General features: G+C 41.8%; 1 long non-coding RNA gene across 3 annotated transcripts in view; it reads left to right on the plus strand.

Annotated features, from left to right (window-relative positions):
• LOC135089480 (uncharacterized) overlaps positions 1 to 7,500 on the plus strand; it is a 134,133-nt gene that overhangs the window by 56,279 nt on the left and 70,354 nt on the right. The window lies entirely within an intron of this gene.

The raw sequence follows: 7,500 nt of genomic DNA on the forward strand, positions 1-7,500 counted from the left end.
ACATTCAACACATACTACTACTATTACTACTACTACTACTACTACTACTACTATTACTATTACTACTAATGTTACCATCATCATTATCATCATCATCACCATCATCAACAAACTCATCATCACCACCGGAATAAACTTTTTCCCCGTCACCACGAGAGGGCGCCACAAGCAGCAATAATTCCGTCACCTTATCAGCGGCGTTGATTGGTGTGTAATTGACTTGAAGGATTGGTGGATGTTAGGTGGCGGCGGTGAGGAGGCGCTGTGATCGTTGGTGGCATTGTTCTTGCATTAATTAACAGTGCCACCGCTGATATCAGTTTTTTTTTCAGTTGCTCTTGTTGTTTTTGTGTCTGGCTTGGTTTGCTTTGTTGTTGGTTTGCTGGTTGTTGTTGTTGTTGTTCTTTTTCTCTTTGTTCTTGTCCTCTAACTCCTCCTCCTTCTTCTTCTTCTTCCGACAATGATAACATCGACAACAAAATACTAACAATGCCGAAAACAATAAGAACCAAGCCAGCCATCATCTTCCCACTACTCACACCTGTGCTCGCGTCTCGTTGGCACACAGCACAGGACAGCATAACACAGCACGGCCACATTTCTCCGCCAAGACGTGGGGATTGAGAGGACATGGCAGGGCGTTGTATAAAGGCGACTAAAGGGGCTGTCACACGGGGCCACCTCCTGCCACCCACCGCTGGACACCCTCTGGACATCTTGGTGGAGGCGTGATAGGTCTTGGTTTCCTTCCAGATGATTATGATTGTGTTGTTTTGGTTTTGTTTGGTGTTGTGCTGGGTGTTCTTAAATGCATTGGTGTCTTTTGTCAGTCCTATTATTCTACGTAACAGGGGTACTGGCCAAGGGTATCGAAAATTAGGGAGAAAAAGGTCCTTGAAGATTACCGCGTTTGTTTTGATGTTGAAGTCACATCGGTGGGTGTTCTTAAATGTGTCTTGTCTTGTGTTTTAATGATCTACGCTTTGGTGTCTTATCTTAAGGTTTTGCTGAATGGTGCTGTGGTTTGCAAGGGTGTTTTCGTGGTAGTAGTGACGGTTTAACTCGAACTGTGTGCGTCAATAGTGGAAGCATTATTCATGAGGGACTGAGTAATGGGACCTCGATATCTTGGGCGGTGATGTAACAGGGATTAGTTTCTGAAGGTTATCGTGTTTGTTTTGATGTTAAAGTTACTGCTGGGTATTCTTCAATGTGTCGTGTCGTGTGTTTGAACTAATCTACGTTTTTTGTGTCTTGTCTCAACTAGTTCTAGGGTTTTAGGGAAGGTGTTGCGTCTCCAAGGGTGTTTTCTTGATCTTACTGACGGTTTAACTAGAACTCTGCGTCAATAGTGTGAATATTATGTAAGGGAGTTTGACTAATGATCTCTCTGGTATTTGGTAATATGTAGTTCTTATGAGAGTCTAAAGCGTTTCAGAATCAAGGCCTTCTTGATTTGACACTGCATTCTGTTTGGCTCATAATTTAGCTCTTTTCCATTTACGTATTTCATTTGTCTATTTATCCATTTATTCACAAGGAGCAAAGATCGAAATAAAAAAAGTGTAGTAAAAGCACGTTTAATAGTTGCTCTCTTAACAGTCGGGCAGGAAAGGATTGCACTGTTAGTAAATTAATTTCAGGTGTCTGGATAGTCATTACCTGAAAGCGGAGAATAAAACAAGGCAGAAATATCCTTCTTTCGGCCGCGAGTATCTTTATATAAGAGAACTCTGGTGTGGGAAAAAAAAAAAAAAGTGGCTAACTGAAGATGCCAGTCGCTGAAGGGTATAGTCTAAAAAAAACATCCAACATTTGAAAAGCGTCTTGAAACAGTTGAGGTAGGATGAACAGGATGAAGATAAGTGTTTATTAGTGGAAGCCGGGTATTTCACTTGTTATTTTTGGCTTCCTTGTCGCCTTCCCTCCAGTTCAACGTTAACCTTTTCACTGCTGCACATTTCTTCCCATGAGAACATAAGGAAATAAGGGAAGCTGCAAGAAGCCATCTGGCCTACACGTGGTAGACTGGTATTCCTTTACAAATTTTACGTACTTATTTTTCTACTGCAGTCTTGTAATTGGTTGTGTAGCTTAGAAAAGAGAAAATTTACCTCTTAGTTTTTTTTTGTCTTGTACGTATTTTTTTCTTAAGTACGGAGTTTATTTATCTTTCTATTTATTTATTTTTTTACGGTGCTTTGAACGTTAAAAGAAAACAATAACGGTAAAAGACTCAATAATTACCCGATAGAGAGAACCTGTGATGCGTGACTCAGCCTTTCACCCTCCAGTCCACACACACACACACACACACACACACACACACACACACACACACACACACACACACACACACACACACACACACACACACACACACACACACACACACACACAAGGCTGAGTCATCGCTATCACCACCTCACGCAAGCAGATGCAGGCAGTGCGTGCAGTGAGTGAAGTGCACCGCCGCCTCTCCTTCAGTCACGCTTGTACCTCTGAAGGGAACGCGTGGGCTGTCGCGGCGCCTTAAAGATACAAGGACAGAGGGACGGGAACTTGTACTGCGGGAAACTTTCTTGTTACTTGGCACTGAAAGAGTTGAAGTAAAAGAGGAAGGGAAGGAAAGGAGAGATGTTTTATTTTTTTAAGTTTTCATGTTTGTGATTTGTTTTACTTTATCGTTTGTTGTGGGTTGTTTGTTTTTGTTTGTTTAGTTGGTTGGTTGGGTAGTTGGTGGGTTGGTAGTTGTTGTTGTTGTTGTTGTTGTTGTTGTTGTTGTTTTCTTCTTGTTCTTGTTCTTGTTCTTCTTCTTTATCATCATCCTCATCGCCAATATCATCCTTCTTTATATCCTTCATCATGCTTCATCATCACTATCATATTTTTTTCTTCTTTTCTTTCTTTCTTTCTTTCTTTCTTTCTTTCTTTCTTCTTCTTCTTCTTCTTCTTCTTCTTCTTCTTCTTCTTCTTCTTCTTCTTCTTCTTCTTCTTCTTCTTCTTCTTCTTCTTCTTCTTCTTCTTCTTCTTCTTCTTCTTCTTCTTCTTCTTCTTCTTCTTCTTCTTCTTCTTCTTCTTCTTCTTCTTCTTCTTCTTCTTCTTCTTCTTCTTCTTCTTCTTCTTCTTCTTCTTCTTCTTCTTCTTCTTCTTCTTCTTCTTCTTCTTCTTCTTCTTCTTCTTCTTCTTCTTCTTCTTCTTCTTCTTCTTCTTCTTCTTCTTCTTCTTCTTCTTCTTCTTCTTCTTCTTCTTCTTCTTCTTCTTCTTCTTCTTCTTCTTCTTCTTCTTCTTCTTCTTCTTCTTCTTCTTCTTCTTCTTCTTCTTCTTCTTCTTCTTCTTCTTCTTCTTCTTCTTCTTCTTCTTCTTCTTCTTCTTCTTCTTCTTCTTCTTCTTCTTCTTCTTCTTCTTCTTCTTCTTCTTCTTCTTCTTCTTCTTCTTCTTCTTCTTCTTCTTCTTCTTCTTCTTCTTCTTCTTCTTCTTCTTCTTCTTCTTCTTCTTCTTCTTCTTCTTCTTCTTCTTCTTCTTCTTCTTCTTCTTCTTCTTCTTCTTCTTCTTCTTCTTCTTCTTCTTCTTCTTCTTCTTCTTCTTCTTCTTCTTCTTCTTCTTCTTCTTCTTCTTCTTCTTCTTCTTCTTCTTCATTATCACCACCACCACCACCACCACCACCACCACCTTTCTTCTAATCATTATCACTATCACCCTTGCCAGAAGTATTGGATATTTTCTTTCGGAATCCCTCGGCGATGTTATGTGTGTCTGTAAATCCTTGTTATCTGCGCGAAATATTACACGCACCAGAGAGAGAGAGAGAGAGAGAGAGAGAGAGAGAGAATCAGCGCAATAAAAAAAAACAAGCTTATCAAGATGGATGAGGCAAGGAGAGGAGTGACAACTGAGAGCCTTGAAAACTACAGTAACTTCCGCTAAACCTATTGAAGGTAGTCGAGGCAGGACGGCGAAACGTTTATTTACAGGGATTCAGTTAATGTTGTCTTTTTTTTTTCTCCCTTTTTTTTTTAGGTACAAGGGAGGGAGATCAAGAGCAACAACAAATCTAGGAAAAAAAGAAAAAAGAGGAGGAAAAGTGCTAAGAAGAAGAAGAGCAACAACAACAACAACAACAACAAAAACAACAACAACAACACCCATTCAGCCAACCCACAAAAAACAAAGAAACTACAAAACAAACAAACAAACAACCACAACAACAATTACTGAAACCACTCCATTAAACCTGTGGCGTCTGGATAGTGACTGGCTGACCGACTGATTGACTGATTAAAAGGTCTGCCATCACCGCCACCACCACCACCACCATCATCATCATCAGCACGCGGTTATTCATTCACGTGTGGCCGCGGGGGATGATAATAGCTTGCGTTATTGTATTATGCATGCGGCGTCCATTCACTTGGAACCGCCCTGATGACACTTAGCATGCTGATGGAAAAATGGTAATGGGTGTGAGTGTAGTGGTTGTGGTAGTGGTGGTGGTGGTGGTAGTAGTGGTGGTGGAGAGTCTTGTGGTGTTGTGTGGTGGTGATGGTAGTAATAGTAAATTTATGTGGTAGGTATGTGGTGTTTTAGAGTAGTGGTGATGGTGGTGGTGATGTGTGGTAGCGTGTGGTGGCAGTGATGGAGGTGGTGGTGGTGGTGGTGGTGATAGATTACTGCAATATTAATAACTGAAAAGATTATATATTTATTTTATATTTATTTATGTATTTATGTATGTATTCCTGTTCCATTTCGCCTATTGATTTATTTACATTGATAGAGAAATTATATGAACTATGAATGCTAAAATATTATTGATCTATTTATTAGTTATAACATTTGTTATCTACACGAGAGAGAGAGAGAGAGAGAGAGAGAGAGAGAGAGAGAGAGAGAGAGAGAGAGAGAGAGAGAGAGAGAGAGAGAGAGAGAGAGAGAGAGAGAGAGAGAGATAAACGCAATAAAAACATGACTCAGCAAGACGGATGAGGGAGGGAGGTGAGGAGGGACAGGTGAGAGAAAAAAACAACTAATTAACTGACAAATGAACAGGTGAGAGCAGCGACAGGTAAGAAGGGAGAGTAAAATTGCGTGTGGACAGCTGTAAGATTGATAAGAGAGAGGGAGAGAAAGAGAGAGAGGGAGAGAGGGACATGGGGGGAAGGGAGAAGAGAAAGATAAGATGTGAAAAGGCAGAGAGAGAGAGAGAGAGAGAGAGAGAGAGAGAGAGAGAGAGAGAGAGAGAGAGAGAGAAAGGAAGAAAGGAAGATAGGGAAGAAAAGAAGAGGTACAAGAAAAAAGAGAGGAATAAAAATGAGAGAGAGAGAGAGAGAGAGAGAGAGAGAGAGAGAGAGAGAGAGACGCCTATCTAGAAGAGTAAGGAGGTCCGGGGCTGTGGGAACCGAACGGCCTGAACCTGACGTCTCGAGAGTTTCGGAGCAGATTCGAACCTTCATGGCCACTGCTTCATGAACCTCAACCCTCCTTAAGCCCTCCTCCCTTCCCTCCTTTCCTTCCTACCTCCCCTTCTTACTCTCCTCCATTCTTGCTCCTTCACGTTCTCTTTTCCTTTTTTTCTTTTCTTTTTAACCTTTCGCCTTCTCTGTATCTTTTTCATATTTTTTCTTGTTCCTCTTTTCTTTCTATTTTTTTCTTTTTTTGTGTGTCTCTCTTTTATCATGTTTTTTTTCTCATAATTTGTCATTTCTGCTCTCCATTTTTCTTTCTTTTCTCTTTCTTCTTCCTTCCTTCCTTCCTTCCTTCTCTTCTTCCTTCCTTCCTTCCTTCCTTCCATCCTTCTCTTTTTCCTTCCATTCTTTCTTTCCTTCTTCGTTTCTTCTTTCCTTCTTTCCTTCCATTCTTTCATCCTTCCATTTTTCCCTCTTTCCTTCTTTCCTCCCCTCCTTCCTTCCTTCATTCCTTCCTTCCTTCCTTCTTTTCCTTTCATTCTTCCATATTTTTTTTAAAGTTTTCCTCTTATGTCCTGATCTGCCCCTCAAGTTTAGCATTTTTTCCTCATCTCTCTTTCCGTATTTCCTTCCACTCCTTTCCTTTCTCCATTTCCTTCATTCATATGCTTCCCTCTTTTTCTCCTCTTTTCGTCTCCTGTCTGTATATCTTCACTTTTTCCGCTTTTGTTTATTTTTCTCCTTCCTGCTATTTTTATTATCTTTTTTATCCTCTTTTTCCTTTTTTTCTTCCTTTCTTGTTTGTTTTATTCTTTATTTTCCTTCCCTCTGTTTTTTTTCTATCTTTCTCGTTATCAGATTTCCCCTTCGGTCTCTCTCTCTCTCTCTCTCTCTCTCTCTCTCTCTCTCTCTCTCTCTCTCTCTCTCTCTCTCTCTCTCTCTCTCTCTCTCTCTCAGGGACAAAACAAGGCTATGTAACGTGTTGTGAGTGTGTTGTGTGTTTTCTTAGCTCGGAAGGTTTAGGTAAATGGCCCTGGCTCTCTCTCTCTCTCTCTCTCTCTCTCTCTCTCTCTCTCTCTCTCTCTCTCTCTCTCTCTTGGGTGTATTTTTTTAATAATTTCTTCAGATTTTTCCGTGCTCAGTTCTCTCATTACCCAAGTTTGCCCCTAAGAAGGCAGTTTTCTCTTTAAAAGCAATACCGTTGATGATTGTTGTTGTTGTTGTTGATGTTGTTGTTGTTGTTGTTGTTGTTGTTGTTGTTGTTGTTGATGTTGTTGTTGTTGTCGTTGTTATCCTCCTCCTCCTCTGGTAGGGACGCTTCCTTTCTGCCAGACCCACTCTCTCGCCGCCATATTACAGGCACGATGAAGTCTCGAACCTGTTGACGGCAGGGCGAGGAGGAGGAGGAGGAGGAGGAGGAGGAGGAGGAGGAGGAGGAGGAGGAGGAAAGGAGGAGGAGGAGGAGGAGGAGGAGGAGGATAGTGACGGTGGTGATTGTAATGATATTGGAGGAGGAGGAGGAGGAGGAGGAGGAGGAGGACTGGAAGGAGGAACGTAGGGAGAACAAACTAAAGGAGAGGATTGGGAGGAGGAACTTAGGGAGAACACTCAGGAGGAGGAGGAGGAAGAAGAGGAGGAAGAGGGAGCCTGGAAAGATAAAGAGAACAAGCTGGAAGAGGAGGAGGGGGAGGAGGAAGAGAAGGAGGAGGATGAGGAGAGCAGGAACAATGAAGAGAACAAAGTGGAAGAGGAGGAGGAGGAGGAGGAGGAGGAGGAGAAATACACAGGAAGAACAGATATTGGGGTGCCTGCTGGTCAATAACAAGGGTACGTGCTGAAATACAAACACTATTAGTAAACTACACGTGTGGGAGAGGCCGGGCATAGCAGCGCACCGCCCGCCGCCTCGCCCTGCACTAACGCCGAGGCAGGAAACAATTAGAAGGGGCCCCCTGTACTTACCTTGTAGAAAACGAGAACATGGAAATTTTATAGTATAGAATGAAATTAGAGCAAGATACTAAACTAGACTCTTGCCGTGGACTGCTGGAGTGTCCTGGCTGGCTGGCTGTGTGGCTGGGCGGGGAATGAATGC

The sequence above is a fragment of the Scylla paramamosain genome, chromosome 33 (assembly GCF_035594125.1).
Source record: "Scylla paramamosain isolate STU-SP2022 chromosome 33, ASM3559412v1, whole genome shotgun sequence".
In the NCBI taxonomy this organism is placed as follows: domain Eukaryota; kingdom Metazoa; phylum Arthropoda; class Malacostraca; order Decapoda; family Portunidae; genus Scylla; species Scylla paramamosain.